Source organism: Pelodiscus sinensis, chromosome 11 (assembly GCF_052426305.1).
Source record: "Pelodiscus sinensis isolate ZL-2025 chromosome 11, ASM5242630v1, whole genome shotgun sequence".
Taxonomy (NCBI): domain Eukaryota; kingdom Metazoa; phylum Chordata; order Testudines; family Trionychidae; genus Pelodiscus; species Pelodiscus sinensis.
The window spans coordinates 25976101-26003646 of NC_143062.1; the positions used below are offsets into that span (position 1 = coordinate 25976101).

A 27546-nucleotide genomic window follows, 5' to 3' on the forward strand; every position below is an offset into this window, starting at 1 on the left:
AAAGTTGGGAGAGGTTAGCTAACTTACCCAATGTCACACAGCAAAGCAATTACAATATTTGTGCAATTACAGTTTTCCTGACTCTTAGTTCCCCTGCTCTCACCACTAGTCAGCACTCTCCCATTCTTCTGTGTGTTGGCGTTATTGAGAGATCCTTTTTTCCTATCTCCACTGTGTTAGTGACATCATGAGTGCAGACTTGTTTTTATTCTGGGTGATTTATAATCTCTTTATTACAGTAGAATACCTCTCTGTCTTTAGCAGATGTCTAGGCATCTATAGTAAATGTCTGTTTATAAGGCAGGATGAGTGCTTTTGCGGAAAAGCGTCCGTGACAATCTAGATGCGCTTTTCCGAAAATGCTTTTAATGGAAAACTTTTCCGTTAAAAGCATTTCCGGAAAATCATGCCAGTCTAGACGTAGCCCTGTTGAGCTGGAAAACAGGCTGGAAATCTTGCAAGAAACAGCTTTCTCATCAGATTTCTTGCTGGATGAACAACTCTGCAAGAACAGCCTTCCTCATGGGATTTTGGTGCATTTGCTTCTGGGCACAAGAACATAAAAATGGTCGTATTGGGTCAGACCAAAGGCTCATGTAAGTCAATTGTCCTGTCTTCATAGTGGCCAATGTGAGGTGCCCCAGAAGGAATGAACAGGTAATCATCAGGTGATCCCTCTCCTGTCACCCAACCCCAGCTTCTGACAAATAAAGGCTAGGGACACCATTTCTACCCATTTTGGCTAATAACCATTGATGGACCTGTCCTCGATTAATTTATCTAGTTCTTGTTTGAACCCTGTTAAAGTTCTAGCAAGGCTGTGTGTTGTGTGAAGAAATACTTCCTTTTTTTTTTGTTTTAAATCTGCTACCTATTAACTTCATTTGGTGACCCTTAGTTCTGTTATAGGAGCAAGTAAATAACTTTTCCTTATTTACTTTTTCCATGCCTGTCATGATTTTATAGATCTCTATCACATCCTTAGTTTCCTTTTTTAAAGATGAAAAGTCCTAGTTTCATTAATCTCTCTTCATATGGCAGCCATTCCAAACCCCTGATCATTATTGTTCTTTTCTGAACTTTTTCCAGTGCTAAGAAGATACCTTTTTTTGAGATGAGGTGATCACATCTGCATGCAATAGTCAAGATGTGGGCATACAGTGGATTTATACAGAGGCAATAAGATATTCTGTATTATTCTCTATCCCTTTTTAAATTATTCCTAACATTCTGTTTGGTTTGTTTTTTTTTACTGCCACTGCACATTGAGTGGATATTTTCAGAGAACTATCCACAATGATTCCAAGGTCACTCTAGAGTGGCAATAGTTAATTTAGTCCTCCATCATTTTATATGTATAATTGAAATTATGTTTCCTAATATCCATTACTTTGCATTTATTAATATTATAATTAATCTGCCATTTTGTTGCCCAGTTGCCTAATTTAATGAGAATCCTTAATTTAATCCTTTTGAAGCTCTTCACTATCTGCTTTGGACTTAATAATTAGAGCTCTCTAGTATCATCTGCAAATTTTGCCACCCCACTGTTTACCCCATTCTCTAGATCATTTCTGAATATGTTGAATAGGACTGGTCCCAATACAGACCCCTCTGGGACACCACTAGGTACTTCTCTCCATTCTGAAAACTGACCATTTATGCCTACCCTTTGTTTCATATATTTAACCAGTTATCAATCCATGAGAAGACCTTCCCACTTATCCCATGACAGCTAGAGACTTTGGTGAGGGACCTTATCAAAGGCTTTCTTGAAATCTAAGTATACTGTATCTACTGGATCTCCCTTTTCTACATGCTTATTGATCCACATTCAAAGAACTCTAGTAGACTGGTAAGGCATGATTTCCCTTGACAGAAACCATGTTGACTTTCCCCCAACAAATTATATTAATCTACGTGCCTGACAATTCTTTACTGTAGTTTCAACCAATTTGCCCAGAACTGAAGTTAGACTTACTGCCCTGTAATTGCCAGGATCATCTCTAGTGCCCTTTTTGAAAATTGGTGTCACATTAGCTATCTTCCAGTCATTTGGTACAGATGCTGATTTAGAGGATAACTTACAAACCATAGTTAGTAGTTCTGCCATTTCACATTTGAGTTCTTTCAGAAATCTAGGGTGAATGCCACCTGGTCCCAGTGACTTGTTTAGTTTATCAGTTTGTTCCAAAACCTCCTCTAATGACACCTCAATCTGGGACAATTCCTCAGATTTGTCACCTAAAAAGAATGGCTCAGGTTTGGGAATCTCCCTAACATCCTTAGGTATGAAGGCCGATGCGAAGAATTTATTTAGTTTCCCTGCAACGACCTTACCATCTGTGAGGGCTCCTTTAGCGTCTTGATTGTCCAGTGACAACTCTCCCCTCCCCCCCTCCCACACACAGTTGTTTAGCAGGCTTCTTGCTTCTGATGTACTTAATTTTTGCTATTACTTTTTGAATTTTTGGCTAGCTGTTCTTCAAATTCCTTTTTGGCCTTCCTAATAATATTTTGCACTTCATTTGACAGAGTTTATGCTCCTTTTTATTTTCCTCACTAGGATTTAACTTCCACTTTTTAAACAATGCCTTTTTTCATCTCTCACTGCTTCTTTTATTTGGTTAAGCTATGATGAAACGTTTTTATTCTCTTACTGTGTTTTTTAATTTAGGGTATACAGTACATTTAAGTTGAGCCTCTCATATGGTGTCTTTGAAAAGTTTCCATGCAGCTTTGCAGGGATTTTACTTTTGGCACTGTACCTTTTAATTTCTGTTTAACTAATCTCCATGTGTGTGTGTGCATGTGTGTGTGTGTGTGTGTGTGTGTGCGTGTGTAGTTTCCCCTTTCTGAAATTAAATGCCACAGTGTTGGGCTGCTGTGGTGGGTTTTTTTGTACCATAGGAATGTTACATTTAATGACTCTCCAGTCATCTGAAGAAGTGGGCTGTGTCCATGAAAGCTCATGATACCATCTACATGTTTTGTTAGTCTTAAAGTGCTACCAGTCCATTTGTTGTTTTTAAAGTTTATCCTATACAGACTAATTCAGCTACCCCACTGAAACATTTAATTATATTATGGTCACTATTTCCCAGTGGTAAAGCTTTATCACCTCTTGGATCAGATCCTGTACTCTACTTAGGACTAAATCAAGAATTGCTTCTCCTCTTGTGAGTTACAGAATCAGCTGCCCCAGGAAGCAATCAAAAACCAGGATGTGCTATGAAAATGATACCACCTGGTGCTGCTTTGTGACCAGGCACACCATTGATTGGCACTTTCTTGAAGAGCTTACAGTCAGCTTCTCTGTATTTGTACACTGCCTTACACAATGGCTGGTCCTTCACCATTATTGTAATAAATGTAAGCTTAATAATCATAGAATCAGAGGCTGTGTCTAGACTGGCATGATTTTGTGGAAATACTTTTAACTGAAATGTTTTTCCGTTAAAAGTATTTCCGCAAAAGAGCATCTAGATTGGCACAGATGCTTTTGCGCAAAAAGTGCTTTTGCACAAAAGCATCCGTGCCCAGTATAGATGCGCTTTTGTGCAAGAAAGCTCCGATGGCCATTTTAGCCATCGGGCTTTCTTGCGCAAAAAATTAAGGTGCCTGTCTACACCGGCCCTCTTGCGCAAGTATTCTTGCACAAGAGGGCTTATCCCTGAGCAGAAGCGTCAAAGTATTTGCACAAGAAGCACTGAATTCTTACATTAGAACATCAGTGTTCTTGTGCAAATTCAAGCGGCCAGTGTAGACAGCTGGCAAGTTTTTGCGCAAAAGCAGTTGCTTTTGCGCAAAATCTTGCCAGTCTAGACGCACCCATAGTGTATACAAAGTCTAGACAGAGGGTAAGGTGCCTCTCCTTTCCAGAAGCTCTTTCAGCCCACTCCAGAAGCCAGATTAATGCTGAGCTCTCTGGAGAAAGCCAAGTCCAGCCTTGCTGGGTTGGAGAATCTCTAAAACATGGAGCTTTGAAGGTTGGGGGGAGGTGGGATGGAGGTCATTATAGGCAGTGTCCTTCATGGCTCTTAGATCTCTGTAAACCTAAAAAGGAAAAGAAGGATATCTGCAGAGGTGACACTGCTCAAATCTGTTAGCGAGAGAAATTAGGATTTTGGTTGGATGCATTCCTGGAGTTTTCATCTCATGATATAATGTTTAATTAAAGATTAATCTTTAATTCCTGGAGACTTCAGGTTCGGAACTATCATGGAGGTTTTGCAACCCTAAGAGAGACAGAGAGTGCTTTAGCCTAACATGAAAGCAAAGCCATTGCAATACTCAGTCTTCTGTTATTAAAAAGTAAGTGAAAGGAGCTGGACTGAGATCCCTGGAAACTAAGTCTTCTAGGCCATGGAGCAGACATAATACAGGCAACAGAAAGGGAAGGAAATTTTCCCCATTCTGTCACCTCCAGATCTGCATCAACGGGAGCTCCTCAGACAAGAGAATATAGTTGGCCTGATTCATTCGAAACTTAACTTTTTGTAAGAAACCTTCACTGTGTAAAGTGGGAGAAGCTGAAAAACCCCAAACCAGAATCAGGCAGCAAAGCCCTAATGAGTGACGAAGCATGCTCAGGGCAGGGTGTGCCGCAGGGGAGGCGTGAAGGGTGACAACAGGAAGCTCAGTCTGGCTGTTCTTTCCTGCTTCAGAAGGGCCAGAGACAGCACTGCTATGCTGTTAACTCTTTCTCGTATTCACTAAGTAAGAGCACCAAGCCAAAAGGAATGACCAAAGTTGTTCCGAAGAAGAAACAGTCAATTTCTGGATTTTCTAGTAATTTTTAATGTGTTCATCTATGACACTGTGGAGGAGGGCTGTGACATCCCAGCTTTGCAAGGGCTGTAATGGTGCCAGCTGGGATGGGAGCATCTGCCCACTAGTAGCTCTTTAGTAGGGTGGTAGACTAACACCCTGTATAGGAATGTTGAGCTCTTCTGTTCAGTCATCCTAGGCTTGGCGACTAAAACACTGTTAACATTTGGGGTAAGTGCTGCTGAGCCTTGCCAACAAGTGGGTGGAGTTAGCTACAGCTGGGATACAAGCAGAGTGGGATATGTCTCTTTGAATCAGAGGAGGACACTTAGGCTATGTCTACACTGGTGGATTCTTGCGCAATAACATGTCCACACGACCATGTGCTTTTGCGCAAGAGTGTCCACGGAAGTGTGGTTGCTCTCTTGAGCAAGAAACCCCAGCCACACGTCCACACTGACCTCTTGTGCATGAGCTCTTGCTAGAACAGGACTTGTTAGAAAACAGCGTAGCTCTTGCGCAAGAAGCCCTCTCTTCCCCGGCTTTGCTGTAAATATTCTTGCACAAAAGTGGGCGGGCAGTGTGGACACTATGGAAGAACAGCCGTTCTTGCGCAAGAACCCGCCAGTGTTTAGGGTTAGGTTTTGTTAGTAGTTTTGATTCACCAATGAAGCCAAATCCTAAAAGGGCAAGTTTGGATACTAAACTCAAGGTCTAGGGCAGGGATTCAGCCACTCAGACAAAAGGGCCAGTAGATGGTGAATTATAGAAGTTGGCGGCCACTCCTCTGTTTAGATTGCCAGAGGAGGGGAATGGACACTGCCAGAGCCCCAGCACTGAGCCTGCTGTTGAGAGGGTGGCTATGGGAAGGGGCCATCAGAGCTGCTTAACACCCTAGCTCTAGGCCGGGATATGCAGCATAGGGCACCACTAAGTTTGGGGCCACAGTGTGATTAGAATATATGTTGCCAACGTTAGCAACAGAATGAAAATAGTGATTTTCAAATGTTTGCTTTCAGATTCGGTTGAAAGAGAATTTGGTAGGAGGGGGAAAAAAAGCACTTCTCTAGCCCAGGGCTCTCCCTTTGCATGAGGGGGCTAAAGGGGAGATCATTCCCTTACAGCTGGATTTTAATTAGTGAGTGAGCGTGTCAAGGAGCCATAGTTCAATACCAATCTCCCCAGCCAGCCAGTTTGTCAACAACTGATTTCAAAAGCAGTGTAGAGCTGAGGCCTCCAAGCTTTCTGGATCATAACTTACAAAATAAATTCCTAAATTGCACATTATGGCTTTATTAGTCATTCCCTGGATTGTGAGTGTACAGTGGAGTAAATATCGGCCATTAATTACAGCTCCTGGCAAAGACACAGGATTTACCTGTAATTCCTTCATGCCCTACCTCATTAAAATGGCAGCTGTCTGCCCATCCATCCCTGCAGCTGTAGAGAAATCCCAGAGCAGAACTTTGATCTCAAATTCCCCGTAAACAAAGGCCTGACACGTGTATTATCCATGTCTCATTCATCGGGTTGTCATTGCCCAGGCAGCTGTCTCTGCTTCTGAGCTAAAGAGAAATGAGTCTTTCAGTCATTATCCTTTTTCCAGTGGTTTTGTTGTAATTATTATTTCATGACTCTGCCAGGGCTGAGAGTAGAATTGGGTGTATTTCTATCACATTCTGTTCTAAAGGGCCTCTTTTCAGCATATTAGAGAGACAGGGTGGATGAGGTAATATCGTTTATTAACCTAACTACTGTGAGTGAGAGAGCTTTCAAGCTATACAGAGTGCATCTGAACAGCATGGCACTCTCAAACTGTTGTCGTGATTAAAACACGTGCTGTGCACCTTCTGAGTATTAAACCAAGCACAGCCCAATTAACCCTCTCATCATCTAAGAAGTATTTGTTTGGAAAACAATTCAAGATGCATCGATGCAAGCCCCAGAAATCAAATCACCGTGAATGCTGTGCTAGCCACACGTTGTACGTAGAATAAGGGGGTTTGGGAGATAGGGATGATCACAGAATTAGGAAAGCACTCTATCAGGTTTGTATGGGATCAGTTTGGTTAGCAGGTACATATATTTTGTTAAGGCTACCATCTTGTGTTGCAGAATCTCGTATTTCATTTTTAAAAAGACTCTAAGCCTAAGGCTAGGTCTATGTAGCAAGAAGAGGGCCTAAAACATAAGGCCATGTATGACAGGCCTGGTGTGAGCCTTGAGGCCCTAGCAACAACGGTCAAGACTGCTAATATAAAGCAAAGTTAAGCTATAAGCAAGAGGCAGGCCCTGCTCACAGAACATGTCAAGAACAGGGCTGATATTACAAAAACACTTATACCTAAGAAGTACTAGGCACAGGTTGTAAACACATTCCAGAGGGATGGTAACAGAACACCCTGTTAGGAGACATTGTGGTACCAACACACTCCCCACAGATAACAGGGACATATTGACTCAGGTTCAGGATAAGTTCTAAGATGACAGCAGGATGGATAGTGGTGTTTTAATTAAACCACTGTGTACAAGATAATGGCCATATCTGGGTACAAAGAGGGTGGCAACCGGATATGTCAAAAAGTATGTGTAACTTTATACTTGTGTATAAAAACGTATGTTAAGGGGGCTGTCGTTCTCTAGCCAAGGGAACAATGGAAAATCCCACCACTGACTGAGCTGAGTCCATTGTCAGGGGGCACTCATGTACTAGCAGACCTGTAAATATTTGATCTGGGGAGCTGGAGACCATGCTTTGTTTGACAATAAACTGGCCCAGGTGCTTTGTGTCTTATCTGATTCTGTGGTCCTTGGGGGTTCTCTGAGTCTGCTGTGCTGCTATCTGCACAGAGCCAGTGCAACACACAGGGGAAGCACACACATGCAGCTGAATGGTTATCGTCATTGGACAGAGCAATATATTGTCAGGACAGCACACTGATGACACGTAGACACAGTTTATACAAAAAAGTTAGGTTGGCATAGTCAGTGCTTAATTTGTAATAAAAAAGATGCCAGGGCTCAAGCAATTAGGTGCTGAGGTTCAAGCAGTTTTCTTATTTTCATAACCGAAGCAGCAAGTCCAGGTGTGCCACCGCTATGAACTGCCAACCTTCTAAATGCAGGGACTCCATACCAGTACAAATTAAACACTGAGCTTAGCTAAAGCATTTTAGGGTAAATTCACAGCCCTGAGCACCACCCTAATCGCCTCTGTCTTTCAACCTGACTCATGTTGCTTGGGGAGGCAGAACTCCTACAATGGTGGAAGCAGTTTTACAACATCATAGTAGATGTGCTGCTCTAGTGTAGACATGCCCTTACTGTAGCAAAAATAACCTTCAGGTAGTGAGCTGAATCTGTCTTCATCTAGTAGTTCTTCACTGCTCTGTGTAAAGGGAGTGAGTCCCACAGCCTCAGATATGTGCTAACTTCTCTCTCCCCCCAGCAATAATTGTGCTTTTTGTTGACCGTCTCAGCAGAAAAACCAAACAGTAAATGTGTATGAACGTCTTGTTAAAGGGTGTTCCTTTTGGGTCATGGACAAAGCACAGTGGGGGAATGAGATGCTTGCACTGCTGCTCCCTGTGCTGTATCAGTTCTGTGGATGAACAGAAGAGTCTTTAGTTTCCACAAATGTCAATTTGACACTTCTCACCAGCTCTTAAAAGAAAAGGCAGATCTTTGTGGAAACATGTGGTGGTTCTTTGTTTTGTGAATGCGGCACTCTGAGAAGCACTTTTGAGATTGTCTGGATCAGTAGAATTTTCAGTGCTAATTGGTGTCTACAAGGTGCACCTTCCTTGTTTATGCAAGGAAGTAGTTTTCCTGTAGCTCTCACCTCTGTTCAGAATTAAATGTCTTGTATAGAATGACAACAAGACAGAGCCCAGGGTGAGTGTTCAAAATAAGAATTATGGGGTCATCTGAAGTGCCACGTTACTGAAAGATTGATCCAATCGGGTCACCTGCAAGGCCAGGTTACCAAGGCATTGACACTGTATCCATCTCTCAAAATGTAACCAAGTCATTAGCTAATGACGGAGCTGAGAGGTACAAAGGGCCTTGGAGGAGGATGGCATCTGTTCAGAAAATGAACATGAGAGGAATATAATCAAGGGCACTAAAGCAATGAAGGGAAGTGTGAGAACTGAGAAGTAAGATATTGCACCTGCCAAATGAGGCTCGGCGTCAACAATTTATTACAGTCATGAACCATATCGAGGAACTGAACATAGGAAAATGAGAGGAATTATGGCATCTGAGGGACCATCCCATAACTGGACTCCCCTTACGTACATCTATATAAGAAGGACAGAGAAAGGTGCAATGAGAAACAAGGCATGAGGAACTCTAATACTGTCATTATTAATATGATAATATACTCACCACTCTGGAAGTATAATAATCGCTCATGGACAATGGGCTCAAAGGGCCACACTTCTGCATCTACTTCTGCATTGCATTTTGTGGCAACTGCATGATTTCTAGTGCACCCATGACCATGTAAACAGTAACTAAAATATGCAAAACTTACTAAAAAAAAGTTGCCCCAAATGAGAAACTGCCAACCTAACAAGCTATGATCATACTCCACAGCCACCTTGAGAGAATAGAATTTAGAACAGAATCATATGTCCCCAGGCTTGGGAAAATTATTTCCAGAGCCAAAGGCTTTTACTGAGAATAATGCACAAATTTCCAAACAAATCTGGAGGCTCTTAATCTCACTATTGCTGCAACATGGAGTGAAGGGGAGTGAATTTTTGGTTAAAAGAATCTAAGGCATACAATAAGGCATACAATTATTGTTTATATTGTGCTGCACCTGTGTATGGTTAAAACAGATACAGATGCCTGTAAACCTCATTTGTGAAGTGGCACTGCACATTTCCAAATAGGTATCCCTAAGAATAATTTGTCCTTTGTTGCTTGGCGATGACTGACATAGGAATTCACAAATCTAAGAGGTTTGATGTGAGCATCATACTGCTCTGCAGCATGCTCTGGGTGTTCACAGCAGTGCCAAAGTGTCTGATATCTAGAGATGGTACAAAAGGTCCAACCATTACTTTTGGTACAGAGTTCTTTACTGGGTGCTTTGTGAAACAAAATTGCAGTGGCTTTTACCACATTTAGATTCTATTTAAAATTAGCACAGAATGCTAATAATTTTTACCTATGTGGATGTATCTGATCTCATGACTAAATTACAGCTGTCAAACGATTAAAAAAGTCTTAATTGACCATGAGTGTAACATAAATAGTTGTTTAATCACACTTAATTAATAAAATACCAATTTAAATGTAAAAAAAACAAATACTTTGGTAGCACTTTAAAGACTAATAACATGTTTTGTTAGTCTTTAAAGTGCTACTAGACTATTTGTTGTTTTTTGAAGTTTTTCCTGTTACAGACTAACTGGGCTACCCCTCTGAAACAATTTAAATGTATTATGAATATTTTGGATATTGTCTGCATTTTTAAATATACTGACTTCAGTTACAACACAGAATGCAAAATAACAGAATGTGTTATTGTTTAACAGTGTGATTAAAACTGATTAATCATGACTTTTAAATCCAGTTAATTTGTTTTGCATTAATTGTGACAGAGCCTTAGACTCCATAGATGACAGAGAGAGTCTGTTTAGTAAACTGAACTGCAATATTATTATTTTATTGATTTTATACTTCTCTGGCAGCTCTATTGTCATAGGTCCATTAATGGGGTTGCAATTGGCCCTCTATTGTCACTTCACAAAGCATTCAGCCGAGGGCATCTTTTTACAGTAGGGTGACCACTCCGGCTGTGTCCACGAAGAACAGGAATAAATGTTTCGGGTGAATGAGATGGGTTTTACCAACAGAAACAAAAGCAGGACTAGGACGTAAGCCAATATTTGCATTTTCTGTATCATTCGATCCAGCTTGCGCTTTAGCTGGCTGCAGATCGGCTTGTCAGAGGGGCAGTGGCAAAGGGGGCACGTTGCACGTGACGGTATCACTAAAGGCCCCGTGAGCCTTGTGACAGCGCAGGCTGCAGTGCTGGGTACGCACCTCACCGTTCAGTGCAACGTGAGAGCTGGAAGCAAGGCCAGTGAGTGGGCCACCCGAAGGAGGGCTGGCTGGCTGGCCGGCCACATCCGGCGCTCACCTGGGGCTGAGGAGAACCAGAGCTTATGGGGTCCGAGGGAGAGGAGCTGCGAGGGAACCAAACCCATATGGGCACCAAGCCCCCGCCCTTGCAAATGGAGGGCAGGGCGCGAGCCCGTCTCGAGGGAGCACCGCACAGGGGACAGCTTAGCGCAGCTCAACACATCCACCACCTCGAGCATCCTTCCCCCTCCCCCCGTCACGTGGCACGCGCTGCCGGCCTGGCTGCCCTAGTAACAATGCTTCTCGCGGCCATCCAATCAGCGGGCTGCTGCCGCCGCAGAGCCAATGGGAAGGCAGGGGGGCAGGGGCGGGGCCAGGCCTCAGGGAGGGGGCCGGGGGCTGTCCTGCTCGTCGCCGCCATTTTGGCTACAGAGAAACAAAAGAGGTGAAGCCGCCGGCTGCGGGCACCGGATACTCAGGTAACTTGTCCCTCCCGCCCCTGCTGGGGCCGCACCACCCCTCTTCCGGTAGCTCCCCCCGATTCTTGGGCCCAGCCCCCGTTGCCAGCCCTCATAGCGGTTTGGGCGGCCGCGCCCGACCCGCCCGGAGCCAGGGACGCTGACAAACCGCTCGGTAGCCTGGGAAAGCGGGGCCGGCCTGTGCAGGTTGACGCTCCTCCCACGGGGACCCGGCCCGGGCCAGCCCAGCTGAGCTAAGCGGATCCCCGCCGCTCCGGGGTCGGGCTGTGCAATGGGCCGAGTCCGCAGAGCCCTGGCCCGCGGCGCTGCTGCGGCCGCCCAGATCCTGTTTCCTCGCGGGACGCGGAAATCCCCAATAATTCTTCCCCCCCCCCCCCATGGGCCTTTCATCCGCTGCCTAGTTCTGCCTTCCCTGCTCCACCCCCGACTTCCTCTGGGCACCTCTCGTGTGGCTGGCGTTGGTGCTGCGCCAGGCACCCACGGAAACATGGGCCCGCCTGGTCCTAATGTTTGGCCGACGTAACAGGGAAATCACTTCCTAAAATGCCTCAGTTTCTTTGCGTGCGGACTGGCTTCTTGTTGCACCGGTTTCCAGTCTCGGTATTGAATGTTTCTCTGTAGGGGGGTGGGAGCCCTTTAAGCGCCCCAGCATCCTATCTTGTAAGGAGACAGTTCAGTTCCTCTTTTGTCTTCCCACAAACAGCGTTGGGACATTTGGTGCTAGTTTCTGGATGTCATCAAATAGGTAGGCAAAACCCCCTGAGTTTTACGAAGAGTGGTTTTATGCTCAGACTAAACGTGGATAATTTCACTCCTTAAGCAGTACTGTTCAACATTAACTGCTAAAATAGACTGGGGATGAGGGGCTGGGTTTTTTCAGTATAGTGGATACAAATTACATTTAATATTTATTTCAAAACCACCGAAAAATTACAGAAATGCAAATAAGGTAATTACTTCTCTTGCGTAAGGCAACACTTGTCGTTTTCAGTGCATATTGTTAAATCGTGGTTTCAGTGAACAAAACCTGTTCTACAAATATTTTGTAAAATCAAGGTCTCACAAAATTAAGGAAGGGTGTAATAGTGTTCTCAAGTACAGGGGCAAAAAGACATTTGGATTAAGTGAGGTTTTGTAATTCTGGGGTTCATAAAATGTGGTTTGTGTTGTGTTAACATTGCTGCCAAAATAAACTCCAGTTGTAGTTATGTGCAAAACAATCCTACTTTCCACTTTGTCTTCTCTAGAAAGAAGGTGTGTTTTCAACACACTGACACATATTAAAATACACGTTTATTTCCTGGTTATACACTGAATTACTGTATAGCGATGGGCTTTGTCCTTTTTGTATGATACAGTGGCCAAATATATTCCACAGTTATTTCAAAACCAGTATTTTAACAAATGAATATTGTATTCTTGTCCTTTGAATATTCCAGAAAAGCCATGAGGCGAACTTGTCTAAAGAGACAGAGTTTTGGGAGGCCTTTTTCTTATGACAGGGCATCCTCACTAGAAGTCACCCCTGTATATATCCGTTCCACACTAACGTTGTTGACGTTTGTAGGAACTGATGTGTTAAAGTCCTTTTATTCCCCTCTATAAAGCCTGTGAAATACTCCCCCCAATTTGCTTAAATGGAAGTCAGATGCAGGGAAAAAATTCCCAGTTTTGTTTCCCTATAAGGGTATATCTGCACTTGCACCCTCGTTCGAACTAGGGATGCAGATGCAGGCATTTGAAATAGTCAGTGAAGTGGAGATTTAAATATCCTGTGCTTCATTAGCATGATCTCACAGATGCGCTAGTTCGAATCACAGCTGATTCAAACCAGAAAGTGTGTGCTGGGACACGTTAGTTGGAACTAAACCCCTTGGTTCGAACTAAAGTTACTCCTCAAAAAATGAGGAGTTTGGTTTGAACTAACATGTCCGGAGTGCACTTCCTGGTTCGAATCAGCTGTAATTCGAACTAGCATGCTGGAGAGATCATGCTAATGAAGTGCGGGATATTTAAATCCCCACTCCATTGACTATTTCGAATGCCTGCATTTGCATCTCTGGTTCGAGCTAGGGTACAAGTATAGACATACTCTAAGTCCCAAGTTTTTTTGGAACCTATCTTGGATTTAAAGCAAGGATGGCCTGTACTTAGTTTGTCTCTGCAACTTAGAACGTGTGTGTGTGTGTGTGTGTGTGTAGTTTAGAAAGCTTCACCTGCTGAATAAGATCAATTTTCAAAATCAAAGGGTGTCTGAAGTTATGTGGCTATAAAATCATGGCAGAGTTGCTGCTAGGAATATGTGGGAATTGTGCATGCTGAATGTGAAGCTTAGAAATGATCTTTGACCTGAGTCGACTCTTTTATTCATGTAAAATTCATTGGCATTTTTGTTTTGTATCAATTTTGTAAAATGTACAAATAAATCTCACCCCATTTACAAGTTATTTACAATTGAATATATTGTCATTTTAAAATAAAACAAATAGCGGTTACTTTTGTGTATCTTGCTTTCTGTTATATTTTGGGAGTATTAGCTTAGAAACTGGCTAGAAACATATAATACGTATTATATATTAACACAGTTCCCTCTCCCTAACTCGTTGGAGAGGAGAATTTTAAATTTATCAAAATACAGGACTATGTAGCACTTTAAAGACTAACAAGATGGTTTATTAGATGATGAGCTTTCATGGGCCAGACCCACTTCCTCAGATCAAATAGTGGAAGAAAATAGTCACAACCATATATACCAAAGGATACAATTAAAAAAATGAACACACATGAAAAGGACAAATCACAGTTCAGAACAGAAGGTGTATGGGGCGGGGGGGGAGGTAAATGTCTGTGAGTTTATGATATTAGAGGTGTGGAAAGGTAAATGTCTGTGAGCTAATGGTATTAGAGGTGATAATTGGGGAAGCTATCTTTGTAATGGGTAAGGTAGTTGGTGTCTTTGTTGAGCCCCCGCGGAGAGTGTCGAATTTTAGCATGAATGACAGTTCTAAATGAAAGTGTCATTCATTTAGAACTGTCATTCATGCTAAAATTCGATGCTCTTCGCGGGGGGGGGGGGGGGGAAGCTCAACAAAGACACCAAGTACCTTACCCATTACAAAGATAGCTTCCTCAATTATCACCTCTAATACCATTAACTCAGACATTTACCTTCCTTCTCTTCCCCCCACTCCCCCCCCCCGCATCCCCCTTCTGTTCTGAAATGTGATTTGTCCTTTTCATGTGTGTTCATTTTTTTAATTGTATCCTTTGGTATATATGGTTGTGACTATTTTCTTCCACTATTTGATCTGAGGAAGTGGGTCTGGCCCACGAAAGCTCATCATCTAATAAACCATCTTGTTAGTCTTTAAAGTGCTACATAGTCCTGTATTTTGTTTCAGCTACACCAGACTTAACATGGCTACATTTCTATCACTATTAAATTTATCAGACACCCACTTGCTAGAGGTTTAAATATAATTTAGTAGTGGATAGTCCATTCTTTCTCATGCATGTAATTTTCAAAGTCAAAAAGGTTGACAACTTAAAAATTGGATATAACAGTCCAAAATCTAAAAAGAAGTTTTTCAGCTTTGTCTATAGCCATTTCCTTAATTTCATACTGACTCAACAGATATTCTGTGTTTCAAGAGTGCATCATAGAATGACAATCTTACTACCCTGAGCAGGATTGAGGAGCAGCACTCTAGAAAGAATTACAGCAGTGGGGTGAGACTTGAGTGTCCCACTAGGGATTAAACAAATTTTCCTTCAGACTAATATAACTAGCACACAGGAGCGTAAAGAGATTGCGTATCTAGAAGGGCAAGTTCAGTAATAGTGTTGGTTGGCTTTTACATTTGTACATCATAGTATTTATCTATACATTTGACCATAAGAAGCTTATAGTGAAGGGAGTAAGTTGCAGATGTTCTGGAAACTAATATTAAACACCCAAATAACTTAAATGTCATATAAATAAGAAAATCATTTATTTATACAGGCCAGTTTTCTCTAAGGCCACATCTGTGTTAGGATTTGTATTACAATAGCACCTAGAGCAGCGATGGGCAACCTGGGCTGGTGAGTGTGTTGCATCTGTGGCCCTCCTTCATCTCAGTGGGTCACAATCTCCCCAGATAAAGTATTTTTCTAACTATGCGTGCATGCCTAGAATTTGTGGAGTACAGCGGTTGAACCATAGGAATACGTTGAAAGCAGAGGGAGTCCCTGGTTCTCACAGTCAGTGTTGTGTGCAGTCAGCGCACACTGCACTTTGCATGCCCTTGCTTTAAGTACATTTCACTTTCATAATACTAAATAACATGAACTGAAACAAGCAGAATCTGGCATCCCCACACATGCCAACAGTTTAAAAAAAATGTCTCATGGGCCACCCACTGCTCACCACTGATCTAGAGGGTCCAGCCAGAATTGTGGGCTAAGTTGTGCTAGATGCTATTTGTAACATAGGATGGTCCCTTGTCTTGAAGAGTTGAATACAAGAGCTTGGTGGGGAAATGGTTTCCCCACCGTTACAGATAGGTAGTAGCAGAACTCTGAGCCGAGTTATCCTGAATCACCATCTTGTGACCTGTCCACTGGACCACACTACCTCCTTTTATTATAATTGGTTTTATTATCATTACATGTGGGGTAGCAACACTGTGGGAGTATTAATATAGCATAGTGGATGTTACATGCACCTGGAAAATGGCGGGGGGGGAGACAGCCAGTTTCTGCCTGCCACCTTGCTCCCAGGGAGCCAGCTGCCACTCCATGTTACTGCCTCTGATACATAGCCAGCAGCGCAGGGTAGCAACTGGCTCCAGGAGCAGGATGGGAGCCTGTGTATAATTGTGAAGAGTAACCAATAAATCCAGACTTATCGGTTAACTGTTTAAAAGGTTATACTTTTACATCCCTAGTATGGAAGGCTATCCTACAAGCATGTTTAATATTGTTTCATCTAACTCTGGTAAGAATTGATCTAGAATACATGGTGTCCAAAATTTTAGCCTCTTCCATCACTGCTTCTACTAGTAAAACTCACTTGGTGGCTATAGTGGGAAATTTTATGGAAAAAAATCTTGGTATAGACAAGGTCGCAAGATAGGGATTTTTTTTCATTTTGGTATAGTTCAATTTAATTTGTTGCAATCTTTAACATTATTTTAAAAATTATTTTTTTTCAGGATCTCAATACAGATTGTGTGATTTGACATGTGCCTTTGATTTTTATTGTGTTTTCTAGTGTGAAACTTGTTCAGTAACTAAGAATGTGATCTAAAAATTCAGCTATCTGGTTAAATAGCGTATTCAATATTTAAATGATAATTTTTATTATATTTCTTTGTTGCAGTGTTATTAACCATGCTGCCTTGGTAATTCAACTTTTTTATTTAACTCTGAGTAAGAATGTTAAATTGCAATTATCTGGTTCATCGTGTAGTCGATACAATTTTATCCTCTCTGCTATTAGTAGATATGGGGGCCTTCCGCAGAGCCACTGCAGGAGCTGGCCATTTCCCCCTAGTACTGGCTCCTGTTCCTCCCCTCCTCCTCCTCCTCCTTGCTGCCTCACATTCAGAGGTAGAAAGAGGGGAGTGAGTAGATGAGAGCGCCATTTGTCTGGGTAGTTGAATAGTCGACTACTTGCTTACATCCCTAACACTGAGTTAGGAATATGGTTTAGGAAATTGGCATTATATACAATCTGTCCTTCTATTCATAATATTAGGGTAGATGCAAAGCCTGCTGGGTTTCAGCTAGGTGGCTTAAAAGCTGGTTCCCCCCCCCCCCCCCCCCCCCGCACCATCTCCACAGTGCAGGGGGAATGGACAGGGGAGGCAGAGGCACAGTGGGATACTCGATGCAAGCAGGGACTGAAGCAGTCCTTGCTTGTGACGAGTCCCAACAGCTGCACCTCTGCCTTTGAAATGTAGCAGGAGCTGCAGGTGGCTCTTACTACATTTCAAAGGCAGAGGCACATTGGGGATAGTGAGTGCCCCTTTCCCCCTTAATCAGCTTATCGAGTAGTCATTAGAATTTCTATTGACTACTCAATTAGTCAATAATCAAAATTTAACATCCCTAGTTCCAGAGCCAAGGTCAGTTGAGATAAAGGAATATTGTGTTCTTGTTGATTATTGTGGCTAGAGCTTATCAGTATTTTTCCATTACTTTTGATGAGTTTCTGCTAAATCAATCTTAAGCAGTCCCTTACCAGATTAAGATGTGTGATTTGTGCTTGGTGTGCAGAGGAGTAATAAAATAAAAATCCTTCTAGTTTAGTTCATTCACTTGTCTATTGTTTTATTTTGCTGATGGTTAGTTGTCTCTATTGGCAAGAGGTGTGATTAGTATCTAGGCAACCCAAGTCCAGCTAAGCATCTCTGCAACCTGCTTCAAGAGATTAAAATTTTCCATCGCAGGGGAAGAGGATTTTTCCTTTCTACCTAAATTCCTTCACCTGCTTGTTGTTTTCTGTTCCAGATTAATATATTTTTGTAATTATGCAGGAACAAGATACACTATATAACTATTTAACTACAATTTTTTGTGTGAATAGTTTTAAGGTATGTTGAGATGTGTCAGTGCAGATTTTGACAAACATCAGGATTTTTTGTTGGGATTTTTGTTGAGGTAACATTTCATTTTTATTTGTTTAAAAATTGATCGCTCTATCCTGTTCAGTTACAAAAATTCATATTACCAAGAGAGAGCATGATACGTTTACAGTGCATGTCCACCGCTGTTAATATGCTATAGGAGCTACAAACCGTTTTGATTTGCCAGACAGTGGTTTAAAATTCACTATACTTCTTGAAAGTGGAAGAAAACAAGGTTTGCTAAAATTAAAACTCTATTGAGTGCTTGTAGTCAGGTGCTTGGCTACATATTTCTGGAGGCATTGATTTGATGGCTTAATCACTACAGGTTTTTTTTTTAACTTCCTGCTTCACACAGCAATGGTTTTTTGTCACGAATATGTCTAGTTGTGTTAATGATTGTGGTAGATCTAATGTGATAATATACTAATCCTCAGAATGGATGAGAGTAGTAGTCTTGCTTTGTAAATATATGTAGATGGATTGTTACCTTAGATGTTTGTTACATTTATCTTTATTTAATAAGTTAAAAGACCTGAAGAATTATAGCATAAGTAGCATCAAAATTGCACAAGTTAGTAAAGTATATTTGATCACATTGTTTACTTTTTAATTTCAAAATATGCTATTCAGATCAGTAATGGCCACCAGAGCCAGGGTTATCTGTGTAGAGGAAATTTCATTCTTTTCACAAAAATTAAACCGATGTCATTTTGTGCTAGTCTGCATTTCAGGCTTGTAACTTCAGGCTCTGTTCGTCTGACACTGATTTTTCTTCCAGTGTCAAATACTTGTTCAAAGACAAAATACTGGGTAGTTTAAATTTTTTGTGAGTCCGCAATAAGGATGTTAAGTATCATGTAATTGACTAATCGAATAGTCGATGCATTTGTGGGGTTTCAAAACGGCAGTACAGCATGGAGCCCGGGACCCTGGTGGGCTCCATGTGGCACAGCTGCTTTGAAGTCCTCCCCTCTTTCCTCCCCCCTCCGTCCCCCTGCTGCCTCTATCTGATAGAGGCAGCAAGGGGAGAGAAGCAACTAGTTGACTATCCTGTGGACTATTCCTTAACATCCCTAGTCAGCAACACAAGATTTGCTGCTTGCAGTCTGGTGGATGGAAAAAGGAGATTTTAGGTAGCCATTTACCTAATGTTTGAACCTCTTAGCTTCTCTTCTCTGGTCTCCTTTCCTTTCATCCAGTCTGTCCAAAATTCTGCTTCTTCTCCTGTTTGTCTTCCTGATTTGCCACTTTAAGTACAAGTTCCTTGTAGGGATGTAAGCAACTAGTCAGCTACCTGATAAGCATATCCCCGTTAAGGATGTTAAATACCGGTTAATTTACTAGTCGAGTAGTCGATGGACTTTTCCTCGAGTAGTTGATAGGCACTTTCATATTCCTCCTTTGAAATGTACAAGAAACCCTGTAGGTTCTCTTGAACATTTCAGAGGAGGAATGTGGAACTCCATGTGCAGCCCTGAGCCAGCGGGAAGTCCTGCTGACTCAGGGCTCCACACTGGCGCTTCCGCTTTGAAATGGGCTCTTGTGCATTTCAAAGCAGAAGTGCCTGCATGGAGCCCAGAGTCATGGCCCCGGGCAGCAGGCAGTGTGCCAGCTCTGAAAAGTACCAAGCGTGCCCAGTGGGTGCTCTTGTACATTTCAAAGTGGAAGCACCCACATGGAGCCTTTAAAATGCTTCATGGAGCCGGGGTCATTTCGGGACTCCCCAGCTGATCCCAGGTTCCACACGATCCTGCCGTTTTGAAACTCAGCAGCAACATTTCAAAGGGGGGCAGCACCACGCTGAGCCCGGGATCAGCAGTGCGGCTCTGCCCCATTGAAATGCCGCCATGGCATTGACTAGTATATATAATGATTAAATGTAAGCTTATAATTTAAAAGCTACCTCCCACATTTATATTGCTAAAAATGTCCCAGGATCTTTAGCTTTTTAGCTTTATTAAATCTTTTACCAACTAGAATTTGTCATTTTTCCTATGCTCTATTTTAATCTGTTTTCATTATGCATAGAGGGTCTTGACTAGAATACTTAAATGGCTATGCAGTAGTATGATGCAGAAGGCTTTTACAGTATCTGAGGTTTGTCAGGAAGCGTGGGTGAATCTTTGTTTCATGTTCATTAAAAAAGACGACTTTCTTTTAGCAGTTGATCCTGTTTTGTGTTTGGATCAATTCCAAATGTACAATAAATCATGTGGTCATAGAATTTAATTATTACATCAGTTAGATTAATATAGTTCCTGGATACAAAAGTAAGAAATGCTACTGTTTACAAACTCCCTGCCTACTTTGTTTTCTGAGCCTTGCTGTAAGACAGGGGGCTCACTAGGGGAGCCAGATATCGCTCCTTTGGAGCTCCAGCTCAGCCCCCCCCTAGTTCCTCCTGCAGCAGGGAGTCAGTGCTGGTGCTACAACCTTGTGGCTCCCCACAAGATTGGAACGCCTATGCTGGCTTTCTGTGGGGGAAGGGGAGGCAGGGGGATCTGGTGTGCGGGGAACAAGCGGAGCCAAAAATGGCTCAGTGCACTGGCATTTTCCTTCCCCTGGCTGGGGACCAGCCTCAAAGGCACACACTTCCTGCAGGCTTCCCCTTTGCTCCCAGTCCAGCAAATGGGAGCAGTGGGGGGCTGTGTTATACAGTGCCTGCAACGTGGCACGGAAGCAAGTAAATGCCCCTTCGCACTCCCTCATGCCCAGACCCTGCATTTCTACCCCTTCACTTACCTCCTGCTGAGACTCAGCCCACTCCTGCCCCCAACCTTCTCCTGCTCTACCACCTCCCCCCCAGCCAGACACCCTACTCACAGCCTGCTTCTGCACCCTACCTCCCACCCAGACCTTGCACCCTCACCCCCTCCTGCACCCCATCCCTATCCCACTTGCTGGCAGCTCTGTCCCGCATACTTAACCCCTCATTTTTGGCCTCAACCCAGAGCCTAGAGGGGCCCAAAATCGACTAACCCTGGAACCCCAGAAGAGTAAATCTGGCCTGAGACTTTGAACCTCTCAGTCCTCCCCTGGACTGGAGCACCAGGGGAGTGAGGTGTTTCAGTTCCAGGGGGGATGAACATCACTGAAGGCTGGGGATTTGTGGAGGTTTTTTGGGCTTTTTTGGGTTTTTGCTTTCATCTGATTTTTCTGTGGGACAGTGGCCCCTGCCCAAAAAAGATTCTCCACCCCTACCATAAATAAAGACAGTGTTGAAACCTTTTGTGGTTTTTTTGTGACACATAATATTTTACTTTATTTAAAAATGAACTCTGGCCAACAAGCCCCTAATTGGGGCCCAGCCCCTATTTGGCTGCAGCGTCATATCACTGCTGCACCCTCCATACACACCAGCCCCGAGCCCATCATACTCCTGAACCCCCTGCCCTGAGCCCCTCATACACGCACATCCCCAGACTCCTGCACCCCACACATACCCCAGACTTGTGCCCTGAGCCAATCATATCCTCAGACCACCTTCCCTGAGCCCCTTATATGCCCCAACTCAGATTTCTGCACCCCCACATCCCCAACCTCTGCCATAAGATTGACAGAAGACAGCCTGAATACGTGCATGAAGCTGGATTTGACCAGTTATAAATGTGAGAAAAGAGGCAGCAACAGAAGTCCCATTAAATTAAGTTTGTGAGTACAATGTTTCATTTATGCTATTATTAATCGTTATGTCAGTTATCAGTAATAAGCTGTATATTTTCAGTCATGTAAATAGGCATTCTTATATGGCTCTTTGTTGACCACATGTTCTAAATTTTTATGTAGTTTGGCTCTTTGGTTTGAAAAGGTTGCCAGTCCCTGCTATAAAGAAAGTTGTGTCAATTTAACAAACGGTGTGATTTTAAACTGAGTTAGTTAAATTGGTGCCAAAGGTTATATTCTTATTTTGTTTTAAACTAGCTGTACATCAGTTTAAGTTGATTTAGGAATCTGTTTAGGCTGTATTGAAATAAAGTACTTTTAAACCTAAACAAAAGTGTCTACACAAGGCTTTACACTGGTTTAACATCATGCCTTAATTTTAAATTAGTACATTTTTTTTATTTAGACAAGTTCTAGACTCTAACCTGTGAAGAAAGCAAAGTAACCAAGCTCTAAGTATTGTCTGATGGTATTAGCTAGGGGTGTGAATGGGTACACAGTTAACTGGTTACCCAGCATCTGGGAGCAGCCCCCTGCCAGTGGCCCGATGCAGGTAGAGGGTTGCTCTAATCTTGCAGGGCTGCTGGCTCTGGGGATTTGTCAGCCTTGCTGAGGGGCAGGGAGTGGGGGACAGGGCTGCCAGCAGCCTTTGTGGGGAGGGAGGGTGGTTGCTGATGGCCTCTTTCTCCAACCCCTGCTGCCCCTTCTAGTCCTTTGTGAAGCCACATGGGGCGTCAGAAGCAGCAGGGCTGGAACAATTCCTGCCAGCAGCATTGGGGCCACTTCAGGCACAGCCATGGCAGGTTCAGGTCGGGGCACACCAGCCCAGCAAGTTGGAATGGTCCCTTCCCACCCCTGTTTAATCAGTTAACCACTTAAACGTAATGTTTAACCGGTTAATTAATTAAACAGGATTTTACAACCCTAGTACTAGTATTAGTAGATACTTTTAGTTAAAAAGGAGTTTTTTAAACAAGTAGTTTATGTTGTCTAATTTATTGTTAAAAGTAACTTGAAAAGTAGTTTTAAAAAAAAACCTGAATATATGCCCTGTATTTAGTGTCATGCTTTACAAAAAATGCTTCCCTTCCTGTAATGACACTCTCCTCACACTCTAGTCCCAGAGCCATGGGAGGGAGGGACAGGCTTGTAGATTTTTGTGGCACCCCCCAGGTTTTGGGGTGGGGCAAAATGCGTTCAGTATGTGGGAGGGGGATGCTGGGAAGCAGGCTGGGGGTGCAGAGTCGGTGGGCAGTAGGGTGCAGGAGCAGGCTGGGGGATCTGGACAGAAGGAGGTGTATGAGGAAGATGGGGTGTATGGGAGGGAAATGTGGCTCCACTCCCCCACCGCTCCCAGGTAGCTTCAGGGGAAAGCCTCCAGGCCAGCACTTTTTTGCATTGCCATTCAGCCAGAGGGAAGGAGGAGCGGCAGCACACAGAACCTTTCATCCTTCTGCCAGGCCAGTGTTTATCAAACTGTGCTCTGCGCAGCCCCAGGGCTCTGCTAGACATCTCCAGGGGCTCCGCGAGGTTGACAAACTGGAAACATCAATAGGTACAACACATACAATCAGTGGACCGCTGGGGCTCCTCATAAATTTGTACACATGTAAAGGTCTCCGGAGCCCAAAAAGTTTGAGAACTGCTGTGCCAGGCAAAGCTTGTGAGTCAAATTTGGCCCTGGCTTGTCTAGCTCTAGTCCACAAGGGTTGGGACTCACAAGGGTTGGGAAGCTAGGGCTGCAGCCACATGGGGGGGATCTTGAGGCTGAGCATCAGCTTGGGCTCTTGATGCTGGGGTGGAGCCCTGGGCTGCATGGGGTGGATCTAAGCAAGCTGTGGACTGGATCTGGGTGGTAAGTTTCCCCATCTCTGTACAGGGTCTTCACTCAATCATAGTCTTCCGAGATAGAAAAGGCCTGAATTTCTAAAGCATAAAACAAACAGGAAAAAACCCCTACAAACTTGGAACAATAAAGACATGAAATTAAAAAAAATCAACCAAGCTCTTTCAGGCCTTTATTACACAAAATAAAGAACTCAAAAAAGGCACTGCCCCAGTTTTTCACCTTTAAAACTGTTAGGAGGTTTGATTTAACAAAGTTGCCTTTTCCAGGATTTATGTTTATCCTACATCAAGTGCTAGTTGGTACTAGGAACTCTGTTTTGAGAAAGCTGGTGGTGTACATTTAAGGTCACTTTTATGGGGTTTATATTTTATGTCTGTATTGCTTTTTTATGTCATACTGTACATACAGTTGCAAAGACAGCTACACATTATCGATTTCTCCACCTGACATAGGCATGGACTCAATATGTTTTGTAATCAAAATAATTTTAAAGCATTAAAAAGGTGATATAAAATGTTGGAAAGTTCTTGAGCTGGGCAGGTCTGTGCAGAGTTACTAATAGTTCATTTTGAGTGAAAAGATTGAGGATCCCTGGTTTTGGCATTACACTACCACTTTGAAAAACGTGCTGACTGGTATGGTATTCACCATTGGAATGTCTTGTTTACTTTGAGAATAGACTGCTATCTTCTATTTAGATATCATTTATATTTATACTGGATTCCAGAGAGCAGATATTAGACCTGTCATCCTCCCCTTGTAGTGAATGTGATCCTGTAGTCTTTCCAGGCACATGCCTGTGCCTGCTGGTTTCAATTTGCACTTGCTAGATTGCTTACCTTGTTCTCATTTCCATGCATGTAAAACTCTTTTTAACAGAATATAGAGGGAATTAAAGCCAGGCAGAGTTACAGAGTAATTAAAATATAAGTCATAGACCTTCTGAACATACCTTGTTATCTCAAGCATGGAAAATATTTGATCTCTTCCAGCTGACATCATTTCACTTATTTATCTGTCTGAATGCATGTGAGAGTGCAATCCTGCAAATTAAAACAAAAACCTATGATGAAATCTTAGTCCCATTTAAATAATTGTTTTCAGTAGGGACAAGCTTTTATCCTAGTCATCAGCATATACAGAAATAGGTAATGTGCTGCTAACTACATTAGTGCTGGATTCTTTCAGAAATTCAAGCCTTGGGGAATTTAATTTTCATTTATAATGTTCTCCAAACTTTTCACCCAGTTTATATCTGGTCTGTGATCTCAAATTAGTGATCCAGGATAAATTTGCCTTTTTCTATTCATAGAGGGGCATGACAAAGCTACAAGAGATGATGCTATATAGCTAATTTCAGAAGAATTGGACCAGAGGAGGAAGATCAGTTTCCATTTTTTATTCTCAAATAGGTGCTGCGCAGAAAGATAGCAATGCTTTAGCTCTTTAAAATAAAACTAGAGTTATTGATTTGTGCTTATGTGAATCAGTACATTGCGCAGGATTAATTAAATTATGTAAAAAGATTGCAGTTCTTGTTTACAGCTGTGTTTAAAAACCTTATGAGCAGATGTTTAAAATGTCATCAGGTGAATCTAGTGAAAAATGTGAAAATCTCCTGTATATGGAAAAGGGTGGGGGAGTTAAAAATACTCTTTTACGGAGTATTGTTCCCAGAATTCATGGTATCATAATTTTCTCCCATAGAGGATTTGGTAGATGAATGTGCAGGTTTTTTTTATTGAAGGGTCAATACCTTTGGAGTAATTTGTCCATTTTGCTTTAATAATATTCTTAGAGCCAAGTGGTATTTTCTCAGAATATGAAGTGGAAATGTAAATGAAAAGAATGTTAGAGAACTGTGCAAAGACTCCAACCTCTAGCTGAAATCCAGCATTTCTTCTGTCAAAATGCTCTGAAACAAACACTACAGGCAGTCCCTGGGTTACGTACAAGATAAGGACTGTAGGTTTGTTCTTAAGTTGAATCTGTATGTAAGTCGGAACTGGCGTCCAGATTCAGCCGCTGCTGAAACTGACCAGCGGCTGACTACAGGAAGCCCGAGGCAGAGTTGCTCTGCCCCGGGCTTCCTGGAATCAGCCGCTGATCAGTTTCATCAGTGGTTGAATCGGGACGCCAGTTCCGACTTACATACAGATTCAACTTAAGAACCCCAGGCATCCCCAAGTCAGCTGCTGCTGAAACTGATCAGCGGCTGATTCCAGGAAGCCCGGGGCCGAGCAACTCTGCCTCAGGCTTCCTGTAGTCAGCTGCTGGTCAGTTTCAGCAGCGGCTGACTTGGGACGCCTGGGGCAGAGCAGCTGGGGTGCTCCTGGGTTGCTCCAGTAGCGCCGCTCCTCGGTGCTACCGGACCAACCCAGCAGCACCCCAGCTGCTCTGCCCCAGGCGTCCTGATTCAGCTGCTGCTGGTCAGTTTCAGCAGCAGCTGAATCAGGACGCCTGGGGCAGAGCAGCTGGGGTGCTGCCGGGTTGGTCAGGTAGCGCCGAGAGCGGCGCTGCGGGACCAACCGGCAACGCCCCAGCTGCTCTACCACAGGCGTCCCGAGAAGAGCCTGGTCTGCTGGGGGGGGGGGGGCACACTAGCTGCTCCCCCCCGCCCCCCCCAGCAGACCAGGGAGACGCGGGCAGCGGGACCGAGACGCGCCGTGGTCCCGCCGCCGCGGTCCTCCGTGTCTCCCTGGTCTGCTGGCCTCCCCCCCCAGCAGACCAGGGAGACGCGGAGCAAAGCCGTGGAGGACTGGGTGGGGGGACCAGTCCTGCCGCCCGGGTCCTCCACGGCTTTGCTCCGCGTCTCCCTGGTCTGCTGCCCCCCCCCCCCAGCAGACTAGAGAGACACGGAGCAGCTTTTCTTGCCCCGGAGGACGCGGGCGGCAGGACCACGGCGTGTCTGGGCGGTCCTGCCGCCCGCGTCCTCCAGGGCGAGAAAAGCCCTGTTTGTAAGTGCGGATCCGACATAAGTCGGATCCGCGTAACCCGGGGACTGCCTGTATTAGTATATCATTTAGGGGACAAAAGTCCATATTCTTGGCTCATTATGGTCCGTGAATGTCTTACTGGTTATGGCTGTTCCCTAGCTGTGGAGGGGGAAGTGGGCAGTCAGCAACCTTCCCCTAAAGCAGTGGTTCCCAACCTTTTCCGGATGATGACCCATTTTGACAATTCAGGAAGACTTGGTGACCCAAGGCAATTCAAAAACGGGGGAAGGCAGCGGAGGTAGAGCCACTGGAGAGACACTTGGCGACCCTTTTGAAATGTAATGGCGACCCATATTTGGGTCCCGACCCATAGGTTGGGAAACCCTGCCCTAAAGATTCCTTGGTTCTCATTTGGGTGGGGGATTGGTCCTGCCAATAGCTTTTTGCCTGCAAAATCCTTTTGGATCCTTAGTTTGAATTAAATAACATTAACCACCTTTGCTTGTAGTGCAGAAACACTTCTTTTGTGATACATTTCTGGTAAAAAGTGATATATACAGGCATAATAATGATGTGGTCATTCCTCATCAGGTGGGCTCTGCAGGCTGGGCTTTTGGCGGACTAGTAATGTTTTATGTGCATATTCATCATTTGCATAATAAATATGAAAATAAAATGTTACCGGTCTGCCAAAGTTTATGAATGGGTTTGCTGGTCCCCTGGACTACCTGATAAGCATATGCTACGTGCTGCCTCTCTATTAGAGGCAGCAAGGAGGGCAGGGAAGCAGGAGCTGGTGCTGGGGGGAGCCAGCTTGAAAGCCGGTTCTCTCCAGCATTGTCTACACGGAGTGGAAGGGGACAGAGAGGCAGCAGCATCACACTGCCCCTGGGAACTACCTTCCCCCTTCCCTCCCCCCCGACTCTGCAGTCTAAATGTAGTAGGAGCTGGGATCCTAACAGAGATCCCAACCAGTGATTGAAGTACTATTGAATTTGACCTATTAAAGTGTAGGTGGAGATGTTACTTTTTAAAAATAAGACCTTTGTTTAACTATCTCTATATAAAAAAAGTTTTTCCTGCAGGACAACAGAATGACGTCGTCACATCACTCTGCATCCTGCCTGCCTCCTCCC

General features: G+C 43.6%; 1 protein-coding gene across 2 annotated transcripts in view; it reads left to right on the plus strand.

The window, feature by feature from the left end:
- The first annotated feature begins 11202 nt into the window (after positions 1 to 11202).
- IP6K2 (inositol hexakisphosphate kinase 2) overlaps positions 11203 to 27546 on the plus strand; it is a 35026-nt gene continuing 18682 nt past the window's right edge. Inside the window, exons 1-2 of one of the 2 annotated variants that reach the window (XM_014577419.4) lie at positions 11333 to 11348; positions 12052 to 12093. The gene's annotated coding sequence lies outside the window, so the exon portion shown is untranslated. Of the gene's footprint in view, positions 11349 to 12051; positions 12094 to 27546 lie in introns of both variants that reach the window. The other variant, XM_006130886.5, reaches the window with a different exon arrangement.